The following is an 18,465-nucleotide window of genomic DNA, read 5'->3' on the forward strand; positions in this document are numbered from 1 at the left end:
ACCAACTGAGTAGCTGTTCGGTTTAATCCACTCCTGGAAAGCCACTCTTGCCAAATATGTTCTCTTTGTAACATCATCGTCAAACCTAGACGAAAATGTACAAATACATAGGCGGAAAAAGGGAAATTATAATTGCGTTTTAAACAATAACACATGATATAATGCGCAAGATCACGATTTGTTACCTGCCCAAGTAATGGTCCTCATGAAGATAATATTGATAACTCCCTAGTCGAAAGCAGTTGCGGTGAACCGCTAGATTTATCGATCGCTGTACCTGAAATTATTAGTTGATTGTATGATAGAGGTGTACATTATATCCTATAGGTAGTATTCTGAAATCATAAGTCATTTCTGTTTCCCATAGTTCGCGTCATAATAGTTATCTCCATTCATTAACCAGTGCTTTCTTTCTCAACTTTATCATGGCCATTCTTTCTATCATCATAATAATTATTGCATCATCATGTGCATTATAACATTATCTGCAATTAGCATATCGGAAATACGTGCATTCATCAGAAACTTACGAGTATATGTGATTGTGTGCACCATAGAGCTACTGTATGCGCAAAGTCTGTCCGACTAAACATTCACAATACCATAATTTCATTGATTATGTATTAAATAAGGTTAAATATAAGGGGAAACGGTTTCAGCGATAGTCTAGATGACATAATGTCACAAACGAGAGAAATTACATTCGTGAGCAATATTTCCAACGCCCAAATATATTTAACAACCATGCAATAACGCCTCCGATTACAGGCCTGGTAAAAGAATCGACACACACAGGCCTACGTAATTGACCCTTGCCAATCCTCTCTAGTCATTATCATTTCTTAACCATGGGTAATTCATAGAGTTATGGCTGTATAAAATGTTCTTATAGCTGCTTACTTGCTCGGATAAGCATATACATCACAGCCCGAGTATCTAATGCTAGGAGAGAGAAAAATTTGCTTTGTGTCGAAGCTATCTGGCTTGTCTTCTTCTGTGTAATGTCCCGGACGCTCTCCAAGCTTCCTCCCTTCCATTTCGATATCTCCTGAAACCATTTGAAAATATATAATAATGAAATTGGACGAAATTAATAACATCGTGAAAGACTGTACATTTATTTAACATGCATAAATATATAATTCCATAATGATTGGGCTTCTGAAGGACAAATGTACGAAATATACCTGAATCAAATGAAACGGTAAAAAGAGGATGCAAAAGACTGAAAAAGTATGCTTCTTCGACAAGAAAATATTGTAACGCCAGTGATGTATTATGGGATAATGGGAGTCATTTTGATATTGGAAGTTGACTTTAAATAGTTGTGATTAAAATTATATTCATTGAGGAAGATAGTTACGACCAATCGAACTTAGTGAGTTTCATCACGTTTAAACAATATTGGCAGACCCTTTCGACTTCTCATTGACGCATATTCTTATTTGAAATTTAACCCGTCAAATAACCAACATGGATCACAAGAAAGCTAAGGATATTCCCATTAAAGGTATTTATGTACTGGATATATACTTGCTGACGCTTCTAGCTGAGAGGTTTCTCCGACCACTGTGAATACTGTGGATACAGCGGCAAGCTTTTAAGGGGCCCAAACCCTATGCCGGCGGGGCCCCTATTGTATTTTCTGGGGTTCAACTTTCTTCTTCTTCGACTTCTTCTCTTTCCGTCATTTTTGCTGAGGTAGATCTCTGAGCGTTTTCAAACTTGCAGGGCTTATCGGGACTACTGAGTACTAGTGCATCTGACGCTTGGAATTTCAATGGGTCATGTAACCTGGCTGCCATTTTGCATTAAAAAACAGACAAATAGAGAGACAGACTGGCAACAGGTATTGTTCAAGGTGTAAAGCGGTTACATAAGCCCTCCATGTACGCCTCGCCAAAGGTAGCTCTTGACTCTCTTTTCCGAAGAGTGCCGACCATGCACCCTTCGGTAGTTTCTGGATTTTCGCCAATTTTTAAGCGAGGTATGTTCAGCAAAAATTGTGTTGTTGTTCTCGTGACGGCTGAGCGGAATTGCGTGCTGGCAAACACGGGAAAATTTTGAGCTTCGGGGAGGTGAGTTTTACCATTTTAAAAATTCCTCTCACATTTTTATGAATATATAATGATTGTGTTTGAACCAAATTTGAAAGTCTTTTATCGATACAATCAGATTTTACTCAATGGTAAACAATCAGTCATATCGTCTTCTGCAAATTCGTCATAGAAGGAAATGTTTATGAAACTGCTGGCGTGTTACGTTTTCATTGGCGTGAAGCAGTATGTCTTCCTTTAGAGCACACAAAGTTAGTATGGTTGCAAGGCGACTGGCAGCACGATGCCATTTCGTCCTACTTTTCGCATAATCTCGTGCAATTATCCACCACGAAGTCTCCAGAACGTTTAATACCTGTGAAGTCCATTTTAATATGAAAATGCCATAGTTTATTGAGACGATCATTTTAGTCTGTCTCTGTATTTGTCTGTGATTAAAATAATCTATTCCATCTATTTTGCATAAAACTTGACTGATCAAAAAGTTTTTCACAATCTTTATAGGCCATACTACCCAGACGCTACAAACCAAATGTAAAGGTCATTGAGCATCTCGTTTTTGAGAAGTAGATTTTTTAAGTATTATTTTTCTGATTTTTAAATGACCTTTGACCTGCCCTACAGCTATGTATCCAAGCTATGGTCATGTCAGTGAACAGTGATGGGTAGGGGCCAATTGGCACACCAAAGTTTTGAGGATGAACTTGGCCTTTGACCATGGCATGTTCCCATACCTCACTAATTATGAACGTATATTATTTTGGGATAGATAATGAAGCAAGAGGTCTTAATTTTGGTTGTGAGGTGTAACAATGGCAAAAAAGTTTGTTTTTTACAGAAACGCCATGTGGCCAGATGGCCAAGATGACCTTTGACCTCTCTGATTTGGTTTGACTTGGTTTACACATTTAGATTGCTGGAGCTCGGCATCGCTGCTTGCAGCTCTATTTTCATCTTTGTGTTTTGTGTTTTGTGTTTTTCTGTATCCATTTTACAAGCGCTGTTTATTTTCTTTTAGCTGATAACTTTTGGTGTGAATTTCTATCTCCCCATACTCGTTCAGAGGTGCCTTTTCCTTAAGGTAAAGATTTTGATATACAAGAGAGAACAAGATAGGAAAAGACAAGACAAGACAAGATGACTCAGGTGACAGTCAAGGTTTGGTGTATTAGAATTCCATTCCATTTGAAACTGCATGAAAACGCAATAATACAGATAAATTCACATTAATGAGTCGACTGTATTATTGAATAATACACGTGAATTCACATGAATCCACGTGAATACAGGCTTGCTGAATACAAGCAATGGATTATTGACTGTATTCACCTGTATATGCACTCTTCAGCTAAAATACAGGCAATAATACATGCAAATACAGTAAGTATTATTGGCTTTTCATGCAGTTTGAAATATTTATTTTGTCTTTCTTGCATAACTGGATACCTCATAGGTATGTGTGACAATTATATTTTCAATAATTATAACCGAATTTGTAAAGAAAAAATGTTCAAATCTAATACTGATCCTCGGTATTTCTCACCTGGCATCAATAGATCTCCACAATCCAGTATCGGTTTTACAGTACAAAGATGAGTACCGTGGAATGCTGTGTGCCACTTATTGAACACATCCAATGCAGCAGCTCTTCCTGAAAGTCTAAATGTTTTGACGTCGGTGAAAATTAATGTAGTAATAGTTATTAGTTTTCCCCTTAAAATTCTCCATTCTATTGTTGAAAAACAACTTTGATATGCTCGTGTTTACAGATGATGACAAAACGTCGGCATTTTTTTCATATTGCATTATAGAAATAGATATGAATGTTTAAGTTTTTACAGGTTCTTTTTGTCTATTGTGTGTATTCAGAAACGCCGCAGCACAAAATCTACGTCTAGTTTAAGGTAGAGATGCAGGTTGCGTACACAGTTTTTTTTTTCAAAGAATATTTCTCATCTAAGATTGCAAGGAACCCTTCCCTCCCCAATAGTATATATTTTTAAAAAGCAGATAATCTAAAGTCTACGATGGTTGCAATAGTTTACTAAAAGGATGAACGGGATGTTTATTTTGGGTAAAATACATCAATTTTGGTATTAATGATAAAAATTAATTTAAGTCAACAATTTGAAACTATTATTTGAAATATAATTTTTCACTTCAAACAAGAGTATATGTAGAAAAATAACTATGAACGGGATGTATATTTTGGGTAAAATACATCAATTTTGGTATCAATGATAACAATTAATTTAAGTCAACAATTTTAAACTATTATTTGAAATATTATTTTTCACTTCAAACAAGAGTATATGTAGAAAAAATGACTGTTTTATTTTGCATTATCTATCCTCATTCTACAATTCCATGGGTTGCAAGACTGACACTCCAAAAAGTGATTAAAACATGATTAGCAAAATTAAAATGTCCCTCATTCAAAATGTGAGAACGTTCTTGCCAAACCAAATAGCGTTTTGATATATACTATTTAAAGAACATTGTTTGAAAATGTTTAGTAAATTTGAGTGGAGTTTAATTCTTTGGAAATCTGGAAATCGGGAGAAAAGAGAAGATTTGCATATATTTGCATAAATAAACACTTTTTTGTCACTTAACTCGCGACTGTTTGACAAGTTAAGAGGTGACCCAACCAATATTTTAATCTTGAGTTAATAAATTAATTAACTTTAAATGAATATTTGCAAAAAAGTGGCTTTGAGCAAAATACGCTGTGTTGGGTGCAGCACCCCTCAGGTCACCCTTGTCCAATACTTTTGTTGATTTTCTTAAACATGACCTGCTTTGCCATTTGCTTATAATTATGAGGATTCCACATAACTTTTAATAAAGCTGACATGCAAAAGTTTGGAACTGTCACTAAATAGCGGAGGAGAATTTCACGGAAGAGCTGACTGTCAATAAAGGGAAAATCGCTTTCGACACCTGACAAAACTACGCTAGAACACAAAGAATGGTAATGTAGTAAATGTCCTACTGAATTGCAAATCGGCACCAACCAATTGGCAAACCATAGTCTTTCGGTGGTTGACTACGTGAATAATAAAGCTCATCTCCTCTTCCGATGTGACAAGAGTTACAATAACACATGTCGTACCTCGGTGCAAAAAAGGCATCTGAAAGTAGTCGACAATAAGCATCATTGAAGGAAAAGGAATATTAACATAATTAATATAATGTAGGTGGTGTTTCTGGACAACAGGATATTTCTAATATGTGGCAGGATCATTTCTCCACTCTGCTGTCTTCTGTTACCAACAATTGTCACGAAAATTTCGTCTCTAATTGGCAAAATAGTAACTATAACAAAAGCAACATTCCAAGAATTACAGCTGCAGAAATTAGTAAAGCCATTCATGAGCTCCCACTGGGGAAAGCAGCTGGTTTCGATGGTCTGCAATCTGAGCATTTTAAACATGCTAATGATCGTTGCATACTATTCTGGCACTGTGTTTTTCAGCTATGCTTATCCATGGGCATTTACCTGATAATTTAATGAAAACTGTTCTTGTTCCGCTTGTTAAAGATAAATCGGGAGATCTGACAAGTAAAGACAACTATAGACCAATTGCACTCGCAACAGTAGTGTCAAAATTGCTTGAGTCAGTGATCTTAGACCGTTGTAAAGCTTATTTATACACAGAAGATTATCAATTTGGCTTCAAGAGCGGTCACTCAACTGACCTTTGCATCTATGTGATGAAGGAAATAATTAATTATTATCGCCACTTTAACAGTCCTGTATATATATGTTTTCTGGATGCTACCAAAGCGTTTGATAGGGTCAACCACTGGACTTTGTTCAAAAAGCTCATAGACAGAAAGATGCCTTGGTACTTTGTTCGTCTCATTATTTTTTGGTATCGCACACAACAATTCTGTGTGAAGTGGGGCGATGTGTCTCTGCTTTCTTCTCAGTGAATAATGGTGTTCGCCAAGGAGGTATCCTGTCACCTCTTTTTTTCAATGTTTACATGGATGACCTTAGCATTCGCTTACGTAGTTGTAACAAAGGTTGCAATGTAGGCGGTTTGATGATAAACCACCTCATGTATGCAGATGACACTGCTTTAATGAGTCCATCGATTGCAGGTTTGCGTGCACTGATTTCAATTTGTGAAAATTATGGAGTGGAACATGACATTGTATATCACCCGAAAAAGTCAGAATGCATGTACTTTATCCCTCGTTCATTTGGGCTTTCTGTTGACCTGGTTCCACCTGTCTATTTGAGCGCCAAGAAACTGAATGCCGTTTCAAAACATACTTACCTGGGATATGTATTCACTGATAATTTGTGTGATGACTATGACATTAAGAGACAAATACGTAAATTTTATGGTTATGCGAATTCACTCCTACGTAAATTTCATAGTTGTAATAATGCTGTCAAGGTGACTCTTTCCGTTCATACTGTACCAACATGTATTGTTCACAATTATGGTGGAATTTCAGTCGTCAGTGTATGAACAACCTCAGAGTGTCTTACAACAATGCGTTTCGTATTCTCATGCGTTTGCCTCGTGATTGTAGTGCAAGTGCAATGTTTGTTGAAAATTCAATTCCATCTTTCCAAGCTCTGCGACGCAAGTTCTTGTTTAAATTCTCAGACCGATTGCAAAATAGTGATAATAGCGTGTTAGCCACAATTCGAAATTCGGATGCATTTGTCTATTCTAGCTTTAATGCGACATATAGAAAGTCGATGTATATTTTAACCTAGTAACTTTTGACTCTTTTAGCTTTTGTGGCAAGTTTTTTTTAGTCTATGTACTATGTTATGTCCTTTTTTGTTTATTCTTTTTTATATGGGATGCAACAAACTGTATTTTTAATACTTATTGTGCTTTTATCCTGAATTAAAGTTTATTATTATTATTATTATTAATTATCGCCAATGTAGGGCCAGCTATACCTGTCATGCCGGGCGACAATGATAAAATGCTCTTTGCGGTTTCAAACATCCGGAATTCACAATAGGCTAAATTGTATTGTGGTATAGTTTTATTTGGTGACAAGGTGACCGTACTCCGTAAAAAAAATTAAAAACTTGGGTGAACTGAATATCCTCCCCTAATGGTAATCATTAAACCAACAGTGAAATTTGTTATTAGTTTCTTATTTGGCCAATTGATGTTTGGGATGAAAGTAATATTTAAGAGAACATTTCAGCAGGGTGCACGTGGTATAAATTGGTATAAATAGAAGTGAGACACTAAAATAATTTAAAAACCAGGACCAGTCGTAGACATGTTATAGCTGTACGCACAAATTAAATCATAAAATACCTTCTGGCATTTTCATTTTCTGCCATTTTCATTTTCGGTGCGCCCTTCGTGAGCAAGTTTTAGGTATTTTAAACAATTTATTGATGATCCAAACAGCCACAATGAGGCAAAAGACTTAGGTTGTCATGATTTCTACTTATCCAACTCCTCTGTTCTGCATAACTATCCCCTATAATGACTAAAAATTTCAACTTAGCCTTTCAATAACAATTTGGGAGATCACTTATTTGATATCATTCTCCCATTGATAAGACATTTGGTATAGATCAGTGTCAAATGTTCATGTCGCTGTATGTACATTTTTATTTTTGAGGACATTGACAGAATACAAACTATTTAGAATAGTGCATAGTGTCATCAATATCAACTGGAAGCTTCAGGTCAAACAACATTTGAATAAGAATTTGGGAGCGGATAACCTATGTGTTATTTGTACTTTCCTCATAGCCTACATGAATGGTGAATCAACATTTCGGTGAAATTCCAAAATCAAATTTGTTGGATACACATGGACTTGTAACCACAATAGTCTAACCAAGTACATTAATATCAGCAATCAAGCATACATAATTACACAGATTTAGCTAGTTTGGTATTAAAAATATTTATAGTTTCCTCATAGACTACAATGTATAGTGGATCAACATTTTCGGCGAAATTCGAAAATCAAATTTCTTGTACACAAATGCACATGTAACCACCCCTTCTAATCAACTACAATTATATCAATTACTCAGGGTCCATATATGCATAAAAAGTGCATGTTTTTATTTTGGAAAAAAATATTTACAGTTTTGTCGTAGACTCCCATGTACAGTGGATGAACATTTTCTGCGAAATTCCAAAATCAATTTCCTTGTTCACATGTGCACTTGTAAACAACCCATGCTAATCAAGTACATTTATATCAGTTATTAAACGTCTATAGATGAATAGACATTGCTAGTTTTATATTGGAAAACACATGTTCATAGTTTTCCCATAGACTACCATGTATTGTGAATCAACTTATAGATGAAATCTAAAAAATACATTTTTTTGTACACGCATGCACTTTTTACCTGCCACTTCAAGCAAATTACATTTACATGAATGACCACACACATATGATTTGACATTTTTTGGACAAAAGCATTATATCGGCTACATTTTGCCTTCCTTTTGGTAGGGGACTTCAAAACAATAGGAAGTCAGAAGGGGGACTTGAACACAGCGCGGGTTTGTTAGCGGGGTATTGAATAACAGGGGAGGATCACTTAATTTCATGCACGGATAAGGGGGAGGGTTACTTATTTTTGTGCACGAACTTTTGAAGGGGTCACTATTTTTGATGCAGCGGTGTTTCGAAAAACACCGGCCCACTACCCTGTAATTTCTGTCCAGTCCCTTAAATCGAAAAAAATGAAATGAACCTTCAAATATTATGATAGTTAACAATGGGAAGAACACTTCGACATGTCACTTCTGTCTGATACATCCGTGAGCGCACTTTTCACTTTTCAGTAAAATTATGTGTTACACATTTGGGTGTACATACGGATGAGTACAGAATTTCGTCAATAAATATTATGAATATTACGCTTTCGATCGACAGTCCAGAGATTTAAATATAGAGATTCAAAACTGTAAAAATAGTTTGCATACGCAATGCAGCGACAATAACAATATTCGAGTACATGTAAATTGAGGTGCAAAATAGCAAGCAACTTGCATTTCTCATGAAAAGCAAGTAAACACTTCAGTGACAGCGGTTAGTAATACAACCTCGTTCCTTATCAACACAGTATAACCAACGTTAAATTAGATGCGGATGGGAGGTCACTAAATGAGCTTAGACACTAAAATTTCAGCTCGCAACATTGAAACTACTCAACACATGGTAGTAAAGTGCAAATAAATTGACCGGAATGCTTCGCGGTGCTCTTTTATATCAAACTATGCTTTAGGGCCTACCCTACCTATGTGGTGACAAACCATAACGTCACAACGCAAACGTTTTTCTACCATCACCCAGAGTCATGGATATCAGAATAACCATAAACCTTTAACATTGCACTAAACTTGTTTACAGCTGATACATCAGCTGCTTATTACAATCTTTTAGTCCAGCAGTGTATCGAATGAGGCTTGAGTACTTTTGAATTTAGATGGACTCCTACGTCGAGATAAAATACTGCGTGGCATCTTCAGCAACCGTTGAAACAGACGAATTCTGGGTCGTACTGACAGTCAGACGAATTGACAAAGAGAAAGACACACAAACAGGAATAGATTAATTGACTTTCCGTGTGTAAACAGATAAGGAAGTCGAAAACGTCTTACCGATCAAATCCATGGTCGCCTTAAATCGCTGGCACAACTCTCTGTACTTGCACGAGGCTGAAGATGCGGATATATCACTTTTCTTAGCTAAATAAATTACAAATGAAAACGACTGTAATACACACAGTCTCACATAGTCACACACTTGTAAAACAGTAATAGGTCCCTTTCAACAAGAATTTTAGACGTCTGTTTGTAGCAATAACGTACATTTGACCTGTCCGTAATTTAGCGCTAGAGTTTCGCATGCCGTGTAATTATCACAAATGTCTACAATTGTTGTTGAGAATAATTGCGTCTCTGCTCCGTCTGAATAATTAACATAACACAGAAACACATTTGGTATTTCTAATCTAACACCGCCACCGGACGTTTACGACAATAACGAACTATTTCAGCATGATTAAGCTCAAAGCTCTAGATTAATGTCATGATCCGAATCATCGATTCAGAAAATCAGACCCACGTGTTTCTAGAAACTCTTCCTTAAACGCCGTACTGCAGCACTAAGTTTACTTGATTAAATTATTAATGTTTACGTCTTCCATGTCATATTACTACTAGTATTTACATCATGATAAAAGAACTCGAAATAAGCAAGAGATTTGAAGATATCAGCAGCTGAAGACAGAATGTTTAAATAATAGCCACCCTTGATAAACGGATTTTGTATTTCGCATTCTAAAGTTCATCGGATAACATGTCTTACCCCATGGAGGACGTGGGGGTAGAGGCGGCTTGAGTAGCATTATCGCCCTCTCTGCGGCCTGTTTCACAGCAGAAGGATCACCCTTGGCGAGCATGATCAAGGTTTTTCTGGCATCTGTCTCCTCAGCTATTTGTTTCCGAATGGATTCAAGTTTGCACAGAGTACATAATGCATTGATGGCACACTCCTGCTCGACTGGGACATCCTTGTGCGCCAACTTTAGCAGCAAAGGAGCGATACCGTTATTAACCAAACTTATCTTATTTTTGTCGTAGATGCTGATGTTGCCGATACCAACGACAAGTTCAAGAATTCCAAAACTCTTACATCGAAGCGATCGGTTATCTATAGCCACGTCAAGGGTACGTACAATGGATTCTATGACATTATCTTCCGCTTCGAGAAGATGCTTCTTGCTGTTCTCCATGATGTGTGACAAGGTAAGGAGAGCAGTTGAGGCAATATCAGTATAATCTGACCGAACGTAGGGAGCTATTTTGTCAATGGCTCCACACTCACGGTAGATTTGTCTGTTGTCTGCAGCGATGGAACAATTGTGCAGAACATTAATCGACATGGCGACGAAAGAATGCAATTTCTGAAAGAAAATTAATGAAAACAACACTCACTGAGTTGCGAAAGCCACATACGTGTAACGTGTAAGTGAATGTAGAAGCATGAATAGTATTTGAGAAATCGGTAAAAACCCCAAAAAACCTTTTAGGTGCTGTTATAATTGCAATATAGAAAGTTGTCTACTATTAAGTACTTAAATAAATGTCAAAGCACAGTAAAAAAAAGGCGGAAATTTCATTTACTCAGAGATCTTTAAATGAGCCAAAACAAGTGGTAGATCAAGAAAGTATTGTAAAACTTTGAGAATCTGAATGCTTTTCTTCGAGGCGCATTCTACCTTAAAATTAGTTAGGTACTGCTACCTGCAATATATTTCCTTATTATAGTTTATTTACTCTTGACTTTCTTATGTGTACCAGTGAATTGCTGTCTGATCTGTGCTATTTGTGTCTGTGTTTGTTAGACTTGACCACAGAGTAACATGGACAGAGTCGCAACGCTTGCATGCTTTTTGTTCCATGGTCGTCTCGGTAGACTATTGGCTTTTCATATTAAAATGAGCTCCAAAGGTGTTAAACTTTTTGGAGGCTTTGTTTGTGGTTGATAATTACACGAGATTATGCGAAAAATACGACGAGATTGCATCGTACTTCCAGTCGCGTAGCAACCATAGTTACTTTGTGAGCTCTCAGGCCAGAAACACTGCTTCACGCCAATCAAAACATAACACGCCAGCAGTTTCATAAACATGTCCTTCCTTGACGCACGTGTAAAAGACGGTATGACTGACCGTAAACCATTGAGTAAAACCAGACAGTATCGATAAAAGACTTTCAAATTTGGTTCAAACACACTCATTATATATTCATAAAAATATGAGAGGAATTTTTAAACGGTAAAACTCACTTTCCTGAAGCTCAAAAACACTCCCGATTTCGCCAGCACGTCAATTCTACTCAGCACCACACGACAACAACAACACAAACTTTGCCGAACATACTTTCGCTTAACAATTGGCGAAAATCCGAAAATTACCGAAGGTTTCATGGTCGGCACTCTTCGGAAAAGAGAGGCGAGAGCAACCTGAGGCGAGGCGAACATGGATGGGTTACGTAACCGCTTCACGCCTTAAACAATACCCGTTGCCACTCTATCTATGTTTCTCTATGACTTGACCAAATATTTCCGGATTTTGACATGTTATTATTGGATTATGGATAGGCACGACTGTGGTTATTTTAACATTGTTGAAACTTAAACCTACCCCATCGTTATCATAGCTGTCGCTATGTTTATGAATATTATTGAGTAAATCACTCAAAAGACCACATTGCCCACACAGTCTGCACAATTTCAGGCTGATATCAGTGCAGTTCATCAACGTCATCAGGACTACATTTATGGAATCCCACTTGCTGTCCAAGGGATCTTCTTCACTCATCAACTTGTCCAGGAGGAACTTTAGTTCATCTGCAACTCCAAGATTTGCCAGATGATCGCCGAATTTCTGTTTAAACTCATTACTACCGATCATCATAGTTGGTTGTAATATATACAGGTAAACCAACTTTATTGTGAAGTTGATATCACGCTCAGCAAAGTCTCTCAACCCTAATACAAGCATTCTCATTTGCTTAATCACGGATTCTGGATCTGCTTTATAATCTTGCACGGTCAGCGTAGTCTTTACATCAAAGGATGTTATCTTAGATCTCTCTTCCACATATCCGCTCTCTGTAAAATAACACTTTACATTCGTGTAAACTTAACCTTTTGAAACTCTCAGTCTGACATTGGTTACTACAATTATCGTTGCACTCGATCACTCAAACTTTTACTCTGATTTATCCATACATAAAAGATTAAAATCACACATGAATAGAAAAATAATAGCAGAGAGAAGAGAAGAAATTTAGAATATAAAGACTAGTGAATAACGTTTCTTAAATAACAATCAGTTTCTCGATAAATTGTATGAAAAATTGCACTGCAAACTTCAAAAAACTATTTCAAAATTACATTTATAATTATTTTACGTTGTATGTATTTATTTTTTTATTTATTCATTAATTGAAATAATTCCTTGAATCTTTATTTCTACCTTTTCCTAATTTACGGTGTATTGTGCCATGTACACATTTTTCTATTATAAATGGCCATTTTATGTGGCGTACACTTCGTTTTATATAATTTTGAAACTTTACAAACTCATGTAATGTCTTTCTCAAGTTCATGAAACCAGCATAAACTTTCTATTTTGACAAAAATCGTAGTATTTATTCGAAACACCTACCGCAAATCACGACAGAGTCTGTTTTACCAAATAAGTCAACCGCGCAATGTAGCATATTAACATCTCGGAAATACAAATGCAAGTTCAACGTTGATACTTCCTCCCCATTCAGACCGAAGTGAAGAATGCCCTCTTCTGATAGTGTCATACTAATTGTATCGCCAACCTGAAAAGTTAATATTATTGTTTTCTTCCTGCGAATAAATGCTAGCATGACTTAATAACGAGTGAAAATGCTGTACCATATCTGACCACTTCCAAAGTACTTTAAAACAGTTTGTTATAGAGCAGACAGTGTGTTATAGTGTATTTCCAAGGCAAAACCTATGGAAAGCCGTTGGGGACCCCTCGGTGAAAACTCTTTCCCCATTGAAAATGCATAGGTAGCAAACAAAAAAGTTTTCCGTCGAAATGTACGAAAAAGTACCACCCGGTTACGACATAACTTTTACCGGCGCCGTCAACTTCAAATGCGACAACAACAACTCAAACCACATTATGTTTCGATCACAAAATATCAGTCAGCGTCAACATTGCTAACACTATGCAACTTGACATTGGCATGCGTTGTAGTGTGATTTCAAGGCTAATCCACAGTTGCTGCAGCTTTGCTTGGATAGTAAATTGAAGGGCCAGGATCGAAGTGTGAGGCCGAAGGTCGAACCTCGCTAGTAGTGTAAAGAATAAAAGGTGTGACACAACAAATCGGCGAGAAGTCCCGGGCCTTCGATCGAATATCTAAGCAACGCGTGAAACGTGAAGATATCCATAATGCAATACGATTTATACAACCGGAGATCAGATTGCACACTATCGCCACGACACGTATGTACTCTATGTGAACTCACAGCAATGATATCAGTTGATTGTACATGCGGTCATAAGGGTGGTTCTCACTGCACGTTTTCGCCGGCCCAGCAACGCCCCTGATCCGACTCCTACACAAACAATACGTGAGAACAGTTTCCGACGACGCTGCGCGGGTGTTAATTTAAGACGGAGTCTAGGGGTGGATCTGGGTCTGAGCTCCGACTTAATTTCCGTGAAAGCACAGGACAACCACTGACGTCGAAAAACGCCACATATGACGACTTTTGGGCATATTTTCGAGGCAACCTATGGCCTCTGTTCGGTTGTCGTTGAAATGTAAGTTCAACCATCACAGACGTGTCCTACACAGCCGGACGTGGTAATACTTGGTCCGAATTGAAGGTGAAGTAGCGCTTTTGCTCGCCGTATGGCGAGATGAGCGCTTCAAGAAATTGATAGACAGCACTTCCAGAGACAATGCAGTCTATCGAACCATAGCAGACGAAGCAGCGGCCAAGGGACTAACGGAGCCGTCATTATTTACGGCCGCTGGGGGTGGGGTCGGAGGCATCGGAGGGGCGGGGGTCACTCAAAAAATTAAAACAAGGGGGTTGCTCAAAATGTGGAGAGAAAAAAGGGGGATATTACTCAATTTTTGGTACAAAAAAATTTGAAAACTTTTCAGATTGTACATTGCACACATTAATTCCTCAAAATTTTCAACTGGATCTAGGACAAAACTAAACTGTTGTGAATTCATCCTTTATTATCATAGAAACATAAATTTTAATTGACTTCATTGACTTCAGTTCAATAACTATTTTGATATTTAACCATACCGTATCCAGGTTTTTTATTAGAAGCTGCCGTCACGAGAAATTGCACGGCTGGCGAGGTTGCAAAAAAATAATGAATGGACTAAAATACTGACACTGACTGAAGGTCCTCTAATATCGTTTACAGAAATGCAATATTTGCAAATGACACAAAAAGGTCAGATTTTTCATTACTGCATAATCTTTGGTCTTCGATCTCTAGCAAAATGAGAACTGTTTTTTACAAAATGTATTGTCATTGTTTGGTTGTCGAATATTGTGACTCAAACACTGATCATGCAAAAATGTAATAAAAATATCAGTGTTCAATGTCATTTTCAAACAGTTTTACCGTATGCAAAATAATTTGAAACACACCTCAGCTTGCACCATTACACACATTAATTTCTCAAAATTTGCGATTCGAGAAGGAGACGCCCTCGCGTGCTCAAAAACACGTGCTTAAAACACCTTTCATATCGCACCAGACTGCACCATTGTACACATCAATTTCTCAAAATTTTCCACTCAAGATAGGGAACACCCCCCCGGTCCACTGACACTTTCTCCCTCAGTCTCTCGCGTGTTCTCTCCCTGTACTTTCAAATTCTGCCCAATCAGATACTCTAGTGAAAACCCTGTCATGATACCCATCAAAATTAAAGAATACTATGTGGTCGGATACTGGCTATGGCATGAGCTTTAATATCTATATTTTGTTGTGATTTTGAATTTCATTTTTTCGTTTTTACCTTTTCCAGTCGCCATGAGATAATCGATAATAATCTAGCAGGGTACACCAGGTCTTTACTATTGCGGTATTTTTGTAAATGTTACAAATACATGTATTGATATTTAAACTTTTCTAAGTGAGGGGAGTCAGTCAAAATTTCTGTGTTAGAGGGAGATAATTTATCATGGTTGAAAGGAGGTTTACTCAAAATTTCGCAGTGTCCAATGACCCTCTGACTTCCAGGCCGTAAATAATGACGGCTCCCTAAAAAGAAGCCCGAAATATAAAAATCATGAAGGCAACATTAAAAAATATAATTGACCACAATTACAGAAGCGGTCGGGCAAGAAAGACCATGCCATTCTTTGATAAACTTTGTGACATCCTGGGCGATCGACTGACGATAAAACCTATAAGTAACTTTTTGTTGTCGCCATGATGCCAAACTTGACCGTAGAGGGCGTTTAGGTTGGCGTTAGTTTCAGAACAAAGACCTAAACCACAATTTCCCCGGACTGATCCCCTGTATTAGCAAAGCGTAAACACAGACCCTGCAACGCCCTAAGAAACTCACAGTGACTGTTACCGCGATTGCGATCGCATCGAAAATATTCACATTGCAAGTGGTAAGTTTGCCTTGTACACGCCTGTATGTATTTATCACCGGCCGGGGACATGTACGACATGGTTTTTTATGGTTTCAATAGATATAAAGACGGAACTTGTTTTCACTAGGCGCAAGTTCTGACATTGGGTCGGAAGGATAGAAACAAATTTCGGCCAACTGCAAGCTGGAACTGCAAGCCCCTACAAAACCAGCAAAGCTTTAGCCCTTGGCTGTGAAAGAGAACAGCTTAGGAGCGGGGGCTTGGGGGTCGGGAGATTCCAAAAAAGTTCTCAGAATTTTTCAAATACCCCCTAACAAACTCACAATGGGTTCAAGTTCCCCCTTCTAACTTGCTATAATTTTGAAGTCCTCCCCAAAGGAAGGCGAAATGTGGCCGCCAATATAACGCTTCGCCCAAAGAGATCAAATCATAATACATGGGATTCTATTAGGCAAACTATTATTTTTCAAACAAAAAGCTATACTCTATATTTATGTTCATCCACTATACATGGGAGTCTATGACAAAAATGTGAATAATTTAATTTTGTTTCCAATACAAAACTTACTATACTAGTGCATATATAGATACCGGATAATTAACATAAATGTACTTGTTTAACAGATAGTAGTTACAAGTGCATTTGTATAAGAAATTTTGTTTTAGAATTTCGTCGAAAATGTTGATCAACTATACATATAACTTTTTTACAATACAATACAAAACAAGTAAATCTTTATATTTATAGACATTTGATAATTGATATTAATGTATTTGATTAGACTATACATTGTAGTAAATGAGGAAACTATGAATATTTTTTCACAACACAAAACTAGCTAAATCTGTGCTTTTATAAATGTTTGACACTTGATATAAATGTACGTGATGAGAATAGGGTGTTTGAAAGACCAGATGTGAATAACAAATATGATATTGCAATTTCACCAGAGTGATTTTTGTACACGTAAATAAGCATTCTCTGAAAGTTCAAAGGTCACATGGGAAATTATATGTCAATTAAGATATTATTGATACAGACTGTGACCTGCAGCGGGAGGGTCAGTGTTTTTCGCTCATGAAAAATAGGGAGGGTCACTCTTTTTCTTGCAAAGACTTTCCAATGGTCACGGGTCTGTATGGAGAATTGGTGGTCATGCATTTTTCCAGCTGGAGTCAATTTCAACACATATCGAGTCGATTTGGACACATAGGTTATCACCTTCGGAATTGTTATGTAAGGGTTGTTTGACCTGAAGCTTCCAGTTGTTATGTGGACGGCACTATGCACTATTGTTAATAGTTTGTATTCTGTCAAAGTACTCAAAAATAAAAATGTATATATGGCGACATGAACGTTTGACACTAGCCTAACCCCAATGTATCGTCAATGGGAGAATGTTATCAACTAAGTTATCTCCAAAATTCTTATTGAAAGGTTAAGTTGAAACTTTAAGTCATTATAGAGGACAGCTTTAAACAATATAAGTGTACAACAGAGGGGTTGGATAAGTAGAAATCATGGCAACTTCTATGCATTTTTATGTTTGATTTCTGACCGAACCGGCCCTCTCAACGTGAAAACGCTACCTTCTTGCAACGGCAGCGGGGAGATCAGTGGGTGGTTTGAAAGTAGTGGCACTGTGATTTGCTATCTGCTGTCAGTTCGTGATCATTTGAAATATTTAAAGTTAGGGTATCACAGCGCCAGTGCCGCGACACCCACTCCCCAACTTCTTACTTTTCTGACGCATAATACAACACAGCGGCCGTCGTCTATCGATTCAGTAACGACTGTAAACAAATGCCATGGCTATGGCAAAAACTGGGATAGAGTCACGACTTACTGTGCAATTTTCTAAATCTTCTTCCAGTGTGATAATCACTTCACCATTGCATTGTAAACTGTCCCCTGACCACATGAGAGTCGAGCCAGAAGTACTTTCTGTCATAGTTGATGGGAAATCTAGCGACTCTGGTGACAGAGATGTTACTCCAACCTCAATACTTCCAGACCACTTGTCAACCATAGACGTTATCTGTACTTTGAAAGATTCGCTTGCGAGCAAATGTTGTTCCGTCATTGCCACACCGTCGTAGAAAATTAACAAGGGTCTTTCAGAGAGAATGAAAAGAAAAATATTCCAGCCTATCTCATTGCCAGGAGAAAAGAAAAATGGTCCAAAGTCAGGCAGTAGGACATCAAGAGTGGAGTGATACTCAGTATCACTCAAGG

General features: G+C 37.4%; 1 long non-coding RNA gene across 2 annotated transcripts; it reads right to left on the reverse strand.

The window, feature by feature from the left end:
• Positions 1 to 907: 907 nt before the first annotated feature.
• LOC139132020 (uncharacterized) lies at positions 908 to 18,326 on the reverse strand. 2 transcript variants are annotated; one of them, XR_011552239.1, is made up of 4 exons: positions 18,077 to 18,326; positions 5,053 to 5,191; positions 3,601 to 3,716; positions 908 to 1,048 (listed from the first exon to the last, which is right to left on the reverse strand). It is a non-coding gene; the product is annotated as an uncharacterized lncRNA (long non-coding RNA). The 2 variants fall into 2 exon arrangements; XR_011552238.1 differs by lacking the exon at positions 18,077 to 18,326 and adding an exon at positions 9,686 to 10,175.
• Between the last annotated feature and the right edge of the window lie 139 nt (positions 18,327 to 18,465).

This window comes from Ptychodera flava, chromosome 4, assembly GCF_041260155.1.
Source record: "Ptychodera flava strain L36383 chromosome 4, AS_Pfla_20210202, whole genome shotgun sequence".
Classification (NCBI taxonomy): domain Eukaryota; kingdom Metazoa; phylum Hemichordata; class Enteropneusta; family Ptychoderidae; genus Ptychodera; species Ptychodera flava.